General features: G+C 38.0%; 1 protein-coding gene across 5 annotated transcripts in view; it reads left to right on the top strand.

The window, feature by feature from the left end:
• The first annotated feature begins 1,474 nt into the window (after positions 1-1,474).
• LOC106880778 (protein mono-ADP-ribosyltransferase PARP15) overlaps positions 1,475-19,100 on the top strand; it is a 61,303-nt gene continuing 43,677 nt past the window's right edge. The window contains exons 1-2 of one of the 5 annotated variants that reach the window (XM_089339779.1): positions 1,475-2,028; positions 15,095-15,399. The gene's annotated coding sequence lies outside the window, so the exon portion shown is untranslated. Of the gene's footprint in view, positions 2,029-15,094; positions 18,518-19,100 lie in introns of all 5 variants that reach the window. The other 4 variants (XM_089339818.1, XM_089339871.1, XM_089339919.1 and 1 more) reach the window with 4 other exon arrangements.

Genomic DNA, 19,100 nt, shown 5'->3' with positions numbered 1-19,100 from the left:
GGGAGAAGAATTTTGCTGTACTCAGAAACAAGTGAGAGTTGGTTATAGAAAGGGCATGTGGCCATTGGAAATCTGCCTCAACAAATTCCACCCAACCCATGCAAGCATGGAAAAATGGACATTAAAATGATGAGGAGGAGGAGGAGGAGGAGGCAATTGGTATAAATGCAGAGGGCGGATACCTAAACAAGTGTGTGCTCGCACCACTTGACTTTGTTTCCTCATAACTTTCAGAAAAATGGATGAAATCTTCTACGACGAATTTGCCGGGTATAATCTGGGCTATTTATAGTTGATGGTAGGCTCCCAAGGCATCAGAAAAATACTCTATCACGTGACCTTATTAGGGGCCACGGTTGGTCAGTTTGCGTTCTGGCGGGAAAGATATGAAGCAGTTGCCACTTCGAATAATAATCAGTCACGTGATGACAGGGAAATGTGTTTTCTACTACGGCCGATCTTGAATATATTTATAACAGCAAGGGAAGAATGGCTTCTTTGTATACAATGGCGATCGAGGTGTTAGTTTCACTACATATATATATATATATATATATAAATATATGCATATATACATACATATATGTATATACACATGCATATACGGGTACAGAACATCAAAAAAACGTTAAACACAATGAGAACCGAAAACATAGAAAACGAACTTTTTTCGAACAAAGAAAAAAAACAAACAGAGAAATGAGACATGCAGCATAAAGAATATACCCCTTCGTCAGTTGTCCCTGTTTCATCTACTCCGCGTTTCGAAGGCAAGGACAATACACGACTTCGTTGAAACAGTTCTTCCCGCAAAGCACATTAAATAAAAGTTGCGATTGTTTGCGGAGGGTGAAAGTGTTAACAAGAACAGGACAGTGAGAACAAGACTGTAAAAACAAACGGTGAGGGTTGTTGAGCCAAGACGATGGAAAAAATATTAATGCAAGGAGGACGAGCCATAAGAGGAGACAGGCAAGGTACGTCTTTTACCATCATCATCATCATCAATATTATCATAATTTAATGTCCGTTGGCATGAGTTGGATGGTTTGACCAGGGCTGGCAAACTGGAAGGCTGTACCAGACCCCAGTCTGATTTGGTATGGTTTCTATGGCTGGATGCACTTCCTAACCCTAAACACTCCAAGAGCGTAATGGGTGTTTTTACATGTCACTAGCTTGTGTGTCCGTCCCCTGCCTTTACTTGGTGTGTTTATGTTCCCGTAAGCTAGCGGTTCGGCAAAAAAGAAATGATAGAATAAGTACTAGGCTTACAAAGAATAAGTTCTGGTGTTGATTTCATCAACTTTAAAAACCCTTCGGGACGGTGCTCCAGCATGGCCGCAGTCAAATGACTGAAACAAGTAAAAGGATACGTAATGACACATATCAGATATCTACAAAATGAACTTTGAAATTGAAAAAGATATCGTTATGCATCTCATTGTATGTGGGTGTGAGCACGCCCTACTTTCTTTTTCACATTAAATTCTCACATAATCGTAAACTACTTCATCTGTAGCGTATTTGGAGAAAATTTCTTAAAATATCCATTTCTCTGAATGTTATGAGAAAACAAATCTGGAGATAGGGTACACATTTGAGTAGGTAAGACTGTGTGTGTACCCACAGAAGGTTTGTGGGTGGGGGAAACACTGTGGCAACCACTGGGGAAAACCAAGGTTCAGCGAGGCGATTGACAAAAATGAAAGTGAAATTTTCTCTGACCTACATTCACCGTGTATTTCCTCTTAAAGCTATTTTTTTCTCTCTTTATCAGCTACTTCCTTTATATAGATATATATACATATTTTCTTTCAGTTTCGTCTGTTTTAAATAATAATAATAAACTTTTATCACAAAGTTGTAACAATCAAAAAAAGTAAATTGTATAAAAGAGGTCAGAGGAGGAAAGTGTTTTTCTCGGAAAAACACTGATGTCATACAAGATTATTGTTAAACCAATGAACAGCTTAAAAACCATCAAATAAAGATTTAAGTTTCAGTTTTGTTCAGGGTTGTTACGAGGTAAGTTTTCGTTTTACATCTTCCTAATTGAATTTCTTTAATCCTGTCTCTCCATTGCTTTACAAATACTTTACAAAATCGCTTCCATACTTTTCATTACATCATAACCGCATTACTTTGCCCCATGACTTTCTTTTCTTATAACTTTCGGAATAATTGATATTTTTTCCTCTTTTTTCATGAAATGTTCTACAAACACCTTTCAGGGATCTTTTTTAAAACGGGGGCCACATTTTTCATTAACGAAACACTTTGAAACTTGGAACACTGGTAGAATGTGTCATATAAAACATCTTTTTCTCTTAGTCTTCTTTAAAAAAAAAGAAATCCATAAGTTAATCCATGTTAAAGTTGTCGTATTTCTGTAATTTCAACCAATCACTGACGTCCATTCAGCCGATATACATTAAGTGCCGACTACATAAACAAACGATTCTAAAACAATTAACCCTAACCCTAGGGTTAGGGTTAGGGTTAAAGCAAATTAAAAATGAAAAAAGCAAATAAAACGAAGGTATGGAGATTAAATACGCTTTACACCGCTTAATCAGCCAAAGGAGTAAATATAAACAACTGAATACTTGTCAGTGATTGGTTGAAATTATCGAAATAAGACAATTTTTTACATGAAATAAATTCGAATACAAAAATATTTTTCTGTTCTATAACACAAAATAGATAAGTATACGAAGTTTGAAAGTCTTTCAGTACCAAAAACACTACGTAAAACATTAATGAAAAATGTGACCCCCGTTTTAAAATAGATCCCATGAATTAAAATCTTAGAAAATTACCAAATTTAAATCTCAAAACCCATCTCTTTCAAATAATTGAATCTGATGAGGTAGCAGAGAAAGTTTAAATAAATGACTAAAAATGTCGCTTTATAGATAACAGTTTTTCATGTTGCCTGAATGCTGGTCATTTCGCGTGTCACACAGTTTGGTCTGGGCAAACATCCCCTCCATCTTGGAACCAGATGTGATGGGAAGAGACCTGACGGCCTCATTCTATGCCCTTGGTTGCGAGGCAGATGCCTTGTCTGGGATGTCACAATTAGCGACTCTTTTGCTTCTTCTCACATCCTGCATGCTGCGGTCAGGGTGAGATCCACAGCTTCTGTGGCCGAGTGGAGCAAAATCCAGAAATACTACGATCTCTCAAGCAATTACACTTTCCATCCTGTAGCATTTGAGACATTTAATGAGACCACTAACTGTGAGATTCCTGTCTTCACTGGCAACTTGCCTTACAGAGGTAACTAGTGAGGCTGGTGAGGGCGCTTGGCTGTTCCAGCGTATCAGCCTCACCGTCACCCATGGCAACACTGCAAGCATGCTGGCATGTCTCAATAACCATTAGAAAGGTTTCCCAGCACCCCCAACTTTTCAACCCAAGGTGGTGAATTGGGTTTTTTGGGGTGGGGTGGGGGGTTCCTTTTTCTCTTCTTTCTTTCTTTTTTTTCTTTTTCCAATTGTGTTCTCTGTTTTGTCCAGTTTTCTACTTTGATTTTGTAAAACGGTAAACACTGTGAAGGCAATAAAAATTGTAACTCACAAATTAAAAAAAAAAATTGAAGAACTCACAATTTAAGAAAAAAAATTGCGGTAGGGAAGAGTGGGGTAAGATTTTATCTCTTTTAATGTGCATTACATATGTTTCAGAATGTAGAAGAAGATAAAATAACAGAAAATTATGAAAAAGAAAAAAAATCATTTTTGTGGTTGTGGTTGTTGTTCCAAAGACATGATGAATGTGTGTGAGAGAGAGGGAGAGAGAGAGAGAGAGAGTTGGGTAGAGATACCAACATTTAAAAGACATGGATTTTAAAAATTCTTTTTTTAAAATGGCTTCCCTTCATAGTTTTGTAATGTGTGAGAAAAAAAGAAAAGAAAGAAAGAAATGGGCATACTCTGAGAAAAACAGGAAAATTCAAACAGCTATTTGCAAAAGTCTGCTTTGCCAGTTTCCAGTAAGAGTAGGTGGGGCACAACGAGTAATATTTACTGCAGTTTTCACTTTGGGAAAAGAATATGTTTTTTACAAATGTTCACTACCTTACCAAAACTATATCAGCAGAGTAAAGACCTTTTCTAAATGCAGTAAAACCTATAATATATTCAGAACACTATTTCAGAAAGTTATCAACTGTTCTCTTTGAGCACATAAAGGACAAATATAGGCGGGGCAAAATGGGTAAGACGAGACAAGGTAAATATGTCTTTCCATTTCTCTAGAATTAAATTTACAAAAACAGTCATACACATAAACATCCATCCTTAGACATAAGAAAGATCAGAAATGCAACAAAATCTTAAATATCTTGGTCACACAAAAGAGGGTTATGGAAAAATAGCACATAATATGAAATTAATGCAACAGAAAGACTCTCCCCAGACACAACACAATCAAACGGAACTAAATCTAAAAACTCAACAAAATATTCCTTATAGCTTCTTCACCCAAAAATTATCCAGATATTTTATTAGTTACCTCAATTACAATTGGGTCAAATTGGAGGGAAAATTTCTTGAAAATAGTACCTGTCACCTATATTTCAAACTTTCAACTTCAACAACAGCTACGTAAACCAGGTGTTCTCAAACTTTTTTTTTTACCTGTGAACCCTTTTCATTCCTATTTTACTCCTGTGGACCCGCCCTACACACACCCACCATACCCATTCGATATTCAAAAAAATCATATTGTATTTTTATAATTGAATATTATTAGGACTTGTACAAAAATCGTTAAAATATCTTGTGTACCTATAACCAATTTCTTAACAACTAAATTTTACAGAAAATCAATGCTCACAAGTAAAATAAATATACAGGTATATATTTATTAATATAAGGTAGTACTTTAGTGTTAATTTCTTTAATGCAAGTCTGGTGGTTGGTGCTGCTCTGCTAGTTTTAAAATATTCTCCTCTTATGTTGTCAATGATAATGGAAGATCACATTTTTCTACAATGTCGATTTGCTTACGAGCTTTTCACAGTAAGTTAGTGACATGGCTGAAACCAGATCCAACAAGGTAAGACAAGGGAAAAGCATCCCCCACCAGAATAGTGGATACTTTGTAGCAGTGTTATTTTTTTTTACCATACATTATGTTCTCCATCTTTAAAAATCTTGCCTGAAATATTTCATCACTCTGCAATTCAATGAGATTCTCCTGCAAACAGACACCTACATAGAGCAACATTAACTTCAAAATGAAATGTCACCCAACACAGTATATTTAACTTCAGCAGGTCATTAAACCGAGCTTGCATATCATTAGGCAAGTTTTTCAAATGTTCAGTAAATAATACAAGGTCACCATCATGCAGATTACTGTTAACTGATTCCAAACAATGAGATTGCAATAATACACAACATACAATATTTATTTTCTAGAGCTGTACTTTCCCCAGAAAAGCAATAATAGCTCATTTGGAGGATAGGAGATCAAAGTTTTCTCCTCGAAGCTTTTTGTCAGATATATTTTATCCGTTACTCAGATATATATTTATCAGATATATTTTATCAAATATTTCTGATAAATAAAATATATTGCATTTAGCTGTTACCATTTGTTTTTAGCCTGGAATGAGACAATAATATACCAAAGTACAAAATAATAATAATAATAATAATAATAACACAGACAATTTACATTTTGATAACCATATCATGAATGTTTGAATTACAAAGTGTTCAAATTCTCCATTTTGATTACAGAATTAATGAAAGATGTAGTTTTTTAAATAATATTACAATATTAAAGGCATCATGCAGATATGCACTTAATTGTTTTGCAAGAAGGTGTTGCAGGTGTTAGTACACAGTGTACACAAAATACAGCATTTATTAAACAGGCAATAACACCTCTGTATCTGCCAATCATGGGCGAAGCACTGTCATTAGCACAACTCTTATATTTCTCAGGGAAATATTATGTTCCTTGAAATAAGTTATAGTGCCTTTGAAAATTGTTTCGCCTTTAATATCTGTTTTAAGATGTCTGGTAAAAAGCATTTCCTCTCTGGATCCATTACAATCTAAAAACTGAAGTATATCAATACTATAACTTTACTATCTCTCAGGATAGATTTCATCAGGCTGAAGAGTAAATTTCTTTACTTGCAGTTTGGCTACAAGTTGCTTTTCTACACCTTAGCCATTTCATTAATGCACCGCTACACTGATGAGTTAATTAAAGGAATCTTACAAGGAATTTCATTAGCATTTTGTTTCATAAAAGATAAAATTATGACAGATACCACTGGAAAAATTACAGTTTCACCAATATTATGAGGTTTCCCAATCATTGCTATCATTTTAGAAATTCCATAGGATTCCAGTCAACCATTATCATTTTGACACAATTGATTACTAAATAACTTATTCACCATTTTTCTTGCTTGGAATTCATTGCACAGTTTTCTAAAATATTCTACTGGATTGTTTTACTTGTCTTTGAGCTTGGTCTCTGAATGGATTTTGAGCTGAGCTGGCTTCATGCTACCATTTGATAGCACATCCATACATATGAGACACATTGGTTTCGCTTCATTCTGTGGTGATAGAATACAACCACAAGACAGATATTCAAATGAATACCGTTAGCATTTCTTCTTAGTCGGAGGAGGAGAATTTTGATTTAAGCACCCCATATAACCCCTCGTAACTTTCTTATTTTTGGAAGTTTTCAGAAATTTTTTGTAAATTTGGTTTCTACACACGGGAATTCAAAAGATTAGGCAAATATAATTCTTGTGTGTGATTTAGGCAATTTAGCTGTTGTTTTCAGCACATCGCACAGCCACCTGATACCTTCTTCGTTTCTTTGTTTCTATGAAGCATTGATATTGTTCAAGAGTGGTCCATTGCTGGAAGTTAAGCAAAATGTTCTGTATGTCTGTATTTTAAACTCCGATTAAAAAAAAAAAAATGAAAAGAAGTAGGAAATTTTTAGGATTTATGAGGTTTTAAAAAATTCTTTTTAATTTTTTTCCTTTTTTTTTGCCAAAAGCATATGAATTCCAGTGCATAGAACACAAATTCACAAAAATTTTCTGAAAATTCCCAAAAATAAAAGCCATGATCACCTGCTACCTTCATTTCTACTCTTTGTTGTATTTTGTTTTTTAATCGGAGTTTAAAATATGGATAGTCTGAATTTTAGGCTCAAATCCACCCTTGGGTGCATCGTCATTCCACTAAATGTGTTTATGAGGAGAAAAATATTGAAAAATATTAATACATGCTAGTGACAAAGAAACAAAGAAGGTATCAGTAGGTCGTGAGATGTACTAAAAATAACAGCTAAATCACTCTTCAATTACACAAAATTGTTTTTCATAATCATTTGAATTTTCATGTGTAGAAAACAGATTCACAAAAGTTTTCTGAAAATTGCAAAACATAAAAAGAAGTTATATGCAATATTATATTTATCATTAATGAATTAAAATAATTCCCTCTCTCTTGAAGAGGCATAAGCACCTGCATACACATTCTTGGAGTGGTTGGCATTAGGAAGGGCATCCAGCTGTAGAAACTTTGCCAGATCAGACTGGACCCTGGTGTAGCCTTCTGGATAGCCAGCCCTCAGTGAAACTGTCCAACCCATGCCAGCATGGAAAGTGGACGTGAAACGACGACAATGATGATGATGATAATGATGATGATGGATTAAAATAATTGTAAATTTTTTTTTCTTAGAATGTACGTTAAAATACCAGTTATAGAAGATATGAAAAAGTTCTTCTATCCTAAAAAACTGATTAACTCAGAGATCAGTCTTGCAAAAATATGTTGAAATCAACTTGTTGCTTAGAATTGAGACATTTCTTGTTTCAAGCCTCTCTCTCTCTCTCTCATATATATATATATATATACATACATACAGAGCTGGGTGTAAATCCATTAATCGTTAATTAATGAAGTTAATATTTTTGTAAACGTTTTAACTTTTAAGTTAACTTTGAAAATTATTATTTGTTGAATTAACTTCCGTTATAGTTAGCTTCCATTAACTCAAGTCCATGAACCCTAAAATTTCAAAAAACCAGTAGACGTTTACAAGTGTCTATTGTTTTCTGATTGTCTTAGCATATTTAATATTGTACGCGTCATTCAGTGAGCAAGTGTTGGTGGACTTGTTTGTCAAGTTCAACACATCCATCCCTTCCAGTGCTGCAGTTGAATGTTTATTTTTCATGGGCAAAGACATCTTGAGTGTCAAGAGATCATCTTTGTCTGATAAAAATTTTAGTATGTTAATTTTCACGAAGGACGTGAATCTCATCAATAAAATTTAGGACAAAAAGAGGAAAAATTAAATTACGCATATATCGTGTTTTTCATTTAAAAAAAAAAATTTTTATGGCCACTTTATCAATAAAGTTTTTTTAGTTTGATACTAATATTGTGTTTCAAATGAGTTTTTTTTACCCTTTTCTGGCTCTAAAACCCTTTAAAAACCTAAAAAAGGGCCAAAACTATGAAATCAGCCATTTTTAGTCCTTTTGAAATTTAGAACTATATAAATCAGCATTTTTTTAACTCTAAAGCAAAAAAAGAGAAAAACATATATATACTTTTTGTGTTTTTAAAGCCCTTAAAAGGACCAAAAAGGCTGATTTTATAGTTTTGGCACTTTTTAACTCCTTAGTGTTTAAACCAGCCAAATTCCATTGTATCTAATTCCTCTACAAAATATTTTTAAAAAATAAACAAATCATGTTAGTGAATTCTTATAGCTTTGTGATAATGTGGGAACTTTTCTTCTAGAAAGCAGAGAACTGGGAGAAAAGCAAAGTCAACTAAGGTGGAAAAAATAAAGGGAAGGAAAAAAGTTGGTAAATATTTCGGTAAATATTTAGCTGTCATGTGGTAGTAGGGTATGCTAGAAATAGCAGCCAGATCTTTTCTGGAAAAAATGAGCCATTTATGCAAGATTTTGATGTCACATTCTTTGAAAGCATACAAAATAATCTGGAAAAGAAAAAAAAAAGGCCTGTGAAACAAAACTCTCTTGGTAGGAAACTTCAAGGTCTCTACCACTCCTCCCACCTTCTTTTCTGGAAAAAAGTAGCATGCGGCAAGTTTGGAGGTCAGATACATTGAATGCTCCCCAAAAAATTATTCCGCAGTGAGGTATGAAATATTTAGCAAAAGAATAAAATCTTGTATCAATTATACCTGTATTTTAATTAATTCAAATTAACATACTTCATCTTGAAAAGTGGTAAACATTTTGTTGGTTGCCATCTGAGATAATTTTAGTAACAAATCAAACAGGTAAGATGCATTAAGAATTTCAATTTTAGTGTTTATCCATAATGTTGTTGCTTTTACACCTGTTAATTAAATTTACCTGCCCATAAAAGTTGAATTTACTCAACAAGATCAGCTAAAATTACATAACTATAAACAAAAATTCCCAAGATCTGATTTTCCCCTCACAACTTTCAGGACATTGGGTATATATTAATGAAATTTTATAGAAATACCGTTCAAATGGCACAGATTACAATTATAAAGGAATATATGAGGAAAATGTTTTCCAAAGGGGTGGGGAGAGGACTGCTGGAAAGTTCACATGATCTATTTTTTCCCTCATAACTTTCAGGATCTAGATTAGCGCCCTGTCACCAAAACAACAAAAAAAAAAAAACAGTCTAATGGGTGTACAAAAACGTTTTTTTACATTTAGTAGACTATTTTTGGTTAATGTTGACATTATTAACCAGAAACAAAATTGAAAAAAAAAAAAATAATGCAACAGGTGTAAAAAAAAATAGGTGTGGGAAACGAATATGAAAACGAAAGCAACGGGGGGGGGGGAGCCTTCGAAAAGTTCACAAGATCCGATGTTTTTCCTGCATAACTTTTAAGAAAATGGGGTCTTTTTAATGAAATTTTATATAAATATGTTTCCAACAATATAGATTATGATTATAAAGAAATTTGTGAGGAAAATTTTTTTTGATGGGGTGGAGAGAAAATTCAGAAAATTCACAAGATCTGAGGTTTTTCCTTCATAACTTTGAGAGAAATGGATATCTTTCTACTTCACACCCACGTAGGAAACGAATCTGAAAACAAAAATGCACAGAAAGCAATAGGGTGGGGGATAGGTGGAGAGGACTTAAAAAATTCAAGAACTTGGATGCTAAACATCCCTTTGAAGGGTTCGGGTCCTTACTTATACTATATATATATATATATATATATCATCATCATCGTTTAACGTCCGCTTTCCATGCTAGCATGGGTTGGACGATTTGACTGAGGACTGGTGAAACCGGATGGCAACACCAGGCTCCAGTCTGATTTGGCAGAGTTTCTACAGCTGGATGCCCTTCCTAACGCCAACCACTCAGAGAGTGTAGTGGGTGCTTTTGCGTGTCACCCGCACGAAAACGGCCACGCTCGAAATGGTGTCTTTTATGTGCCACCCGCACAAGCCAGTCCAGGGGCACTGGCAACGATCTCGCTCGAAAATCCTACAGGAGCCAGTCAGGCGGTACTGGCAACGGCCACGCTCAAAATGGTGCATCTCATGTGCCACCCGCACAAGAACCAGTCCAGGGGCACTGGCAACGATCTTACTTGGCTTGCCGGGTCTTCTCACGCACAGCACATTTCCAAAGGTCTCGGTCCGTAGTCATCGCCTCGGTGAGGCCCAATGTACGAAGGTCTTGCCTCACCACCTCAGCCCAGGTCTTCCTGGGCCTACCTCTTCCACGGGTTCCCTCAACTGTTAGGGTGTGGCACTTTTTCACGCAGCTATCCTCCTCCATTCTCACCACATGTCCATACCAGCGCAATCGTCTCTCTTGCACGCCACAACTGATGCTTCTAATGTTCAGCTTTTCTCTCAAGATACTTACACTCTGACGGGTATTCACATTGACATTACACATCCAACGGAGCATACTGGCTTCATTCCTTGCGAGCTTACGTATGTCCTCAGCAGTTACAGCCCATGTTTCACTGCCATGTAGCATGGTTGTTCGTACGCATGCGTCATACAGTCTGCCTTTTACTCTGAGTGAGAGTCCCTTTGTCGCCAGCAGGGGTAAGAGCTCTCTAAACTTTGCCCAGGCTATTCTTATTCTAGCAGCTACACTTTCAGCGCACCCACCCCCACTACTAACTTGGTCGCCCAGATAGCGGAAGCTATCGACTACCTCTAGTTTTTCACCCTGGAATGAGATAGAAGTTGTTTCCTGTTTGTTTACAGTCTTTATTGCACCTGAACATCTGCCACAAACAAAAACTAACTTGCTAGTTAACCTGCCTTTGATGTTGCTGCACCTCTTATGTGTCCATAGCTTGCACCGGGTACATCTTATAGAGTTACTACCTACTCCTTTTCTACATACTGAGCAGGGCCATCTACCTGAAGGGTATATATACAGGGTTTGGGCAAAATAATGGAAACACCTTAAAATTTCAAACAAATTTATTTTAATATGGGGTAGGACCACCTTTGGCAGTAATTACAGCTTGAATTCTACAAGGTATGGACTTGTACAAAGTTTGAATTGGTTCCAAAGAAATTTTTGCCCATTCTTCAGCTAAAACAGTCTCCAGTAGTGATGATGGTCAAGGATATCGACTCCTTATTTTTCTAAAATGCACCATAAATTTTCAATAATATTGAGATCAGGAGAATGTGGTGGCCAGATAAGATGTTCAATTTCATGTTTAACAGTTAGAAGAAGGCAGTCTGGGTCAAATGCTTCCTTTGGCTGTCTCCACACATATACTCAGCGGTGGTCGGAAATAAGGTAAAGGATGACTCATCCGAGAAAATAACATTCTTCCACTGCTCTAGGGACCAATTCTGTAGGTTTTAATTCCACTCTAAATGATTTGCAACGTTTGTTTTTGAAAGTAATGGTTTTCTTATTGCAGCCCTCCCGTGAAATCTGGCTTTATGCAGCTTCCGGCGAAGAGTTTTTGTGGAAACTGGGTTCTCGAGGTGGTCATTTAGCTCTGCAGTAATTTTGGGAGCTGTACTTTTGTGATCCTTTCTAACAATTCACATAGGGGTCTGATAGTCCTTATCTGAAAGTTTTGATTTTCTTCTGGAGTTTTGCTTTCTCGAAGAGGTTTTTCCATCTTTCTCAAAGGCTGTCATTGCTTTCGAGACAATACTTCTTCATACACTAAACATTATGGCTGTTTTCTTTACGCTAGCGCCTGCCATAGGAGCATCAACAATTTGACCTCTTTGAAAGTCCAATAGATCGGTCATTTTAATGAATTAACGTGGAAGACAATTGGAGATTTCTGCGGGACAACCTGTTGAAAGCCACCGACCAGATTTGTGGGTGGTGTAAGGTCCCCTCCCAACCCAGAGTAACGTGGTGGTGGAACAAGGAGGTAGACAGGGCTATTAGACAAAAGAAACAAGCTTGGAAGGACTGGAAGAACGGTGGTAGCAGGGAATTGTACCAATGTGCCAGAAGGGAGGCTAGGCGACAGGTTTATTTAGCCAGAGGGGAAGCAGATAAGGAAAGATTTGCCAATGTTCTGCGCCGTGAGGACCAAAGACTCGAGGTATTTCGGGTTGCAAGACAGTGTAGGAGAGAGAATAGTGATGTTGTAGGAGAGAAATGTGTTCGCATGGATGATGGTACGCTTGCATTAAATGAGGATGCAAAGAAAGAGGTCTGGAGATGCCACTACGATAGATTGCTTAATAAAGAGAATGAATGGGAGAAAGAGAGCCTGCCTTATGTCGACCCAATAGAGGGACCAGCTATCCGAGTTGATAGTACCAGGGTAGATAAAGCAATTAAGAGTATGAAGACCGGGAAAGCCCCCGGCCCATCAGGAATCACTGCAGAGATGCTCAAAATATCTGGCAGTGTTGGCTATAGCCTAGTCACCCGTATTACGAACCAGGTGATACACGAAGGAGTCATACCCTATGACTGGTGTAGCAGCATCATAGTCAACTGCTACAAAGGTAAAGGGGACGCTTTAGATACAAATAATTACAGAGGCATCAAGCTGTTAGATCAGGTTATGAAAGTTACAGAGAGGGTCATAGCCCAACTAATTAGGGAGCGAATCAATTTAGATGAGATGCAGTTTGGGTTCGTGCCAGGTAAAAGCACTACTGATGCCTTATTTCTAGTGAGACAGTTGCAAGAGAAATACCTAGCCAAGGATAAACCTCTGTACCTGGCTTTCGTTGACATGGAGAAAGCCTTTGACAGGGTCCCCCGATCCCTTATCTGGTGGTCAATGAGGAAACTTGGGATAGAAGAATGGCTAGTGAGAGCTGTGCGAGCCATGTACAGAGATGCGGCCAGTAAGGTGAGGGTTGGAAATGAGTACAGCAATGAATTCCGGGTAGAGGTAGGGGTCCACCAAGGTTCCGTCCTCAGCCCCCTATTATTTACCATAGTCCTCCAGGCAATCACAGAGGAGTTCAAGACAGGTTGCCCCTGGGAGCTCCTCTATGCTGATGACCTTGCCCTAATTGCGGAGTCACTATCAGAACTAGAGGAGAAGTTTCAGGTGTGGAAGCAAGGTCTAGAACTGAAGGGCCTTAGAGTCAACCTAGCTAAAACCAAAATCCTAATAAGTAGGAAGGTAGATAAAACACAAACCCCTTCAGGTAGATGGCCCTGCTCAGTATGTAGAAAAGGAGTAGGTAGTAACTCTATAAGATGTACCCGGTGCAAGCTATGGACACATAAGAGGTGCAGCAACATCAAAGGCAGGTTAACTAGCAAGTTAGTTTTTGTTTGTGGCAGATGTTCAGGTGCAATAAAGACTGCAAACAAACAGGAAACAACTTCTATCTCATTCCAGGGTGAAAAACTAGAGGTAGTCGATAGCTTCCGCTATCTGGGCGACCAAGTTAGTAGTGGGGGTGGGTGCGCTGAAAGTGTAGCTGCTAGAATAAGAATAGCCTGGGCAAAGTTTAGAGAGCTCTTACCCCTGCTGGCGACAAAGGGACTCTCACTCAGAGTAAAAGGCAGACTGTATGACGCATGCGTACGAACAACCATGCTACATGGCAGTGAAACATGGGCTGTAACTGCTGAGGACATACGTAAGCTCGCAAGGAATGAAGCCAGTATGCTCCGTTGGATGTGTAATGTCAATGTGAATACCCGTCAGAGTGTAAGTATCTTGAGAGAAAAGCTGAACATTAGAAGCATCAGTTGTGGCGTGCAAGAGAGACGATTGCGCTGGTATGGACATGTGGTGAGAATGGAGGAGGATAGCTGCGTGAAAAAGTGCCACACCCTAACAGTTGAGGGAACCCGTGGAAGAGGTAGGCCCAGGAAGACCTGGGCTGAGGTGGTGAGGCAAGACCTTCGTACATTGGGCCTCACCGAGGCGATGACTACGGACCGAGACCTTTGGAAATGGGCTGTGCGTGAGAAGACCCGGCAAGCCAAGTAAGATCGTTGCCAGTGCCCCTGGACTGGTTCTTGTGCGGGTGGCACATGAGATGCACCATTTTGAGCGTGGCCGTTGCCAGTACCGCCTGACTGGCTCCTGTAGGATTTTCGAGCGAGATCGTTGCCAGTGCCCCTGGACTGGCTTGTGCGGGTGGCACATAAAAGACACCATTTCGAGCGTGGCCGTTTTCGTGCGGGTGACACGTAAAAGCACCCACTACACTCTCTGAGTGGTTGGCGTTAGGAAGGGCATCCAGCTGTAGAAACTCTGCCAAATCAGACTGGAGCCTGGTGTTGCCATCCGGTTTCACCAGTCCTCAGTCAAATCGTCCAACCCATGCTAGCATGGAAAGCGGACGTTAAACGATGATGATGATGATGATGATGATGATATCTGAAGAGAAACAGCAATTTTAGCAAAACATATTAAGCAACACTAATAATAAATCAAAAAACATAAAAATGAGTAAGTTTTTGACAGTTTTATAGATATTTCAAAATTATGATGCTATGATGCTAGGTGTTTCCATTATTTTGTCCAACCCGTGTATACACACACACACACACACACACACATCTATATATATAAAAATTTTGAAATGCTGATTATTATTTTTTTTTCTTTCCTTGCAGAATCGGAATCTCCACAGTCGAAAAAGCAGGCTTCTGTAGAACCCCCCGCCCCAAAAAATAACCTTTACCTCCACCAACAATTTCTTTCTAGTTGTAGTTATAGAAGAAACTACAAAACTCATTTTTCCTGGCGTTATGAATTGAATAATGATCTATTTAACTTCTACAAAAAAGCGAAACAAAACCCCGCAGTTGGCTGTATGAAACGATTGAAATCAGATTGGGAAAATTTGCATTGAGAATTAAATCATTTTACTGTGAAGCAACTATGCCAGTTAGCAAGATTTGGAGAAGATAGGAAGAAGGTTAGTAACTATGACTATTAAAAAATCGAAAATTAACCTTTACCCAACTCTTTAAAGAAAAGCAAAAACGTGAATGATATAAGACTACCACGTGGTTTCACAGCTAGCAACATTCCAACAGATTCCATAGCGCTTGCCAGCCAAACGACATTCCGGACTCAAGTAACTGACCACTGTCCATCTACTACGACTATGGTAAATAGCAAGCACAACCGCAACAATTATAGTAGTAGTAGTAGTAGTAGTAGCAGTAGTAGTAGTAGTAAAGATCAAATGTTGGTGAAATGTGCCCTTACTGAAATTTTTGAAGAAAAATAAACTTTGGCTTTGAAGGACTCTCTCGAGGAAAGAGTATTCTCTACCAAAATAAGGAAAAGAAACCCCACCAGATACAGATTTAAAAGCTGTTAAGGAAATTGGGGATGAGTATTTACAACAGTGTGAGGAATCCCCCACATTCTGGCAGACTAACGCCTGTCTCTATGCTCTGGCTTCTACTGCAAAAGCAGTACATGAATGACATTTCAAAAAGTGAGCAAAACCGAAATAACAAAGAAAGTACCACCATGGGTTTTGAAGACAGAGAAAAGGATAACTGGTTTAGGGAAGACCATCAGCCATGTAATGATGCTAATTGCAGGCAAACAAGCAAATGACTATACGTCCCACCAACAGGAAGTAATGAAGGAGATAGAAATGATGTTTGGAGACAGTAAAACGGGGACACTCACTTGCAAACTGATTAGCCTCAAGCAGGAGCTAAAAGCTTTCTCAGTGAGAAACTCTGACATCAGAAGGGAAGAACTGAGAGAAGAACAATCAACAAATGATTTAAGCGAAACCAGGCAGCAGTATACAGAGACATGAGAGGAGGAGCAGTGGGCATCAGAGAAGCTTCTTCACGAGAAGACATAGACTCCTTCTGGAAGGAAACTCTGGAGTGAAGAGAAGGAGTTTAACCAAGATGGTCTGTGACGCAAAGAAATCTGTAAATGATACATCCAAGACATACAACATTGATGGTGAAACTCTTGCAAATGCGATGCAGAAACTCCAGGATGGAAAAGCACCTGGAAGACTTGGTTGTTGGATATTGGTACAAGAAGCTAACATTCTACCGACCATATCTTATCAATCTGTACCAGCAAGCTCTCAATGGGAACAGTAGCATACCACACTGGTTAGTTCTGGCAGAGACAAAATTGATCCGAAAATGCAGAACTATCCACATGGCAAAAAACTACCGGCCAATTGCATGCCAGAACTTAATGTATAAGATATATACAGCTTGGTTAAACCTTTTCCTCCGGGACCATTGTGAAACTAATAACATTATCAAAGCAGAACAAACAGCTGGGAAGAAGGGGGTCTAGGGATGTGCTGAGCAATTGTTAATCAACAAAATTGTGATGTCGGAGGTGCGAGAGCATAGGAGGATCCTAACTTCAATGTGACTAGACTATAAGAAAGCCTTTGACTGTTCTCCACTCATGGACGTTAGAAGCCCTTTAACTTGCTAGAGTTTCAGTGAGAATAATCAAAGCCATAGCTGACCTGCCTTCATCGTGGGCCACCATCTTGATATTAAGCACAAAGAGTGACTTTATTATCACTGATAGGATAGAATAGAGTATCGCAAAGGCATATTCCAAAGGGACAGCCTCTCTGTGATGTTGTTTATTCTTTCTGCAAACCCCTTGTCATTCATGTTAAGGAAGTCTGAAGGATATCTCACTGGTTCACAAAGAAACAAGAAATACCAAAATTACACACTGTTTCTTTGTGGATGACTTAAAACTTTATGCAAAGAATATGCATGAGATGAAAAAGAGCCTTGACCTAGTTACAACATTCTCAAAAGATATGGGGTTGGGGTTTGGTCAAGATAAATGTTATATGGTTGTGAAAAGTAGGGAAACTATAAACTAGACTAGTAACATCTCCATCAATGATTTGACTTTTTCCCCTATATCTGACAAGGAATGTTACAGGCATCTAGGGATAGATGAAAATATATCTTACAATGGAACCTGTAATAAAACACGTGTCACTAAAGAATATTACAGCCGAATAAAGAAGATTTGGACCTCAGAACTCTGCATTCAATAAGACTGTAGCCTACAATGTGTTTGCAAAGCCAGTACTCATATCAATATTTGGGCTGCTTGATGAGATCCGAGCCCTTGATGTGAGAACCCCCAAAAGATATTAACCAGCACACGTAATTTCCACATCAACAGTGACGTATACCGCCTCTACCTAAAACTAAAACAAGGCGGAAGAGGCTTAACATTGATCCAAAATGCCTTTGAATGTCGCATCATATCCCTTTGGTAACATCTTTTAACCACCAAGTGTTGAAGTGCATCTCTTGACCAAGTTTGCAGACATGAGGCTGATAACATCATAAGTCTTGGAAGGCAGCTCCATGAGCAACATTCCTTGTCTTATAATCTAGAATACATGCCCAAAGAAATCGCACAACTCTCCCGCAACATATCATCAGATGAAAGGATGAGCCTATATGAGCAGAAGACTATGCATGGACATGTTACTAGATGATAGTAACATCGATTATCAAAGCAGTTTATCATGGACTAATAGCCAGATTACTACCTCCCACTTTGAAGGGTATGCGTCTACAATCCAGGAACAGGAAATATCAACTAAGTACCTGATGCACAAAAGGGACAGAGACACAGGAAAAGTAGTAAAAAATGTGACAACCGATGCAGACTTTGTGGAATGAACAATGAAGATATCACCCACATCATAATCAGTTGTCCGAAAATGTCAGCACGGTATTATCTGCCGATGAGACAAGATGTTGTAGCTAGAATACCGTATAAGATCCCTCGAAAGGATAACCCATACAAATCTGCACATACATACATACATACATACATACATACATACATACAAAAATACCCTGTTGTTGAAATTCCAATGAAGGAGCCTTGGTTCTAGGTTAGAGCCTGGTTCTTTCTCTGTTGGCAAGAAATCTTGAAATGAAACTGAATAATGACACCCATACATATACTGTGACTACTTTGAGTACCACACTGACCTGCTATGTCTACCCTGTTCTTTGATACCAAAGCCAAGAATGTGTGTGAATGTTTGTATTCTTATAATTTTGTTGCTGTTGTTGACGTTACTTTTTCTCAATATTATTTCTTTCATCTTTCTAGGGAATTCCCAAAGGAATTTTATGACCAGCTTCATAAGATATACTCTTTTACTTGTTTCAATCATTTGACTGTGACCATACTGGAGCACCGCCTTTAGTCGAGCAGATCAACTACTTTTTCTATTGGTCTCTTCTCCCATGTTCCATGCTGGCAGGGGTTCAACACATAATAAATTACTTCATTTTGTTGTATTTCTGTTATATTCATGTTTTTAGATTTTTCTATTTTTGGTTCGTGTCCTGGAAGTTTTTTAATCTCTGCTCTGGTTCGTTATCTTCATTATAAACAATTTAATTAAATATTTGAGGTGTCCTATGTTGTGGTTCTTAAAAATAGTTTCTGAATTATCATGAGCGAAAAGGTTGTGTGTGAAGACATGTTTTAGTGACATAAATTCGTTTTTAAGTGATTTCTGTTGTGTTTATGAAGTGATCAAGTCACAGAATCAGTAGAGCACCAGACAGGTTGCTTCGTGGCAATCATTCTCACCCATTGCAATGCTGAAATCAA

Source organism: Octopus bimaculoides, chromosome 1 (genome assembly GCF_046866305.1).
Source record: "Octopus bimaculoides isolate indiv1 chromosome 1, ASM4686630v1, whole genome shotgun sequence".
Classification (NCBI taxonomy): domain Eukaryota; kingdom Metazoa; phylum Mollusca; class Cephalopoda; order Octopoda; family Octopodidae; genus Octopus; species Octopus bimaculoides.
The sequence above is the reverse complement of the archived record's forward strand: the minus strand, read 5'-3'. Positions and strand labels throughout refer to the sequence as shown.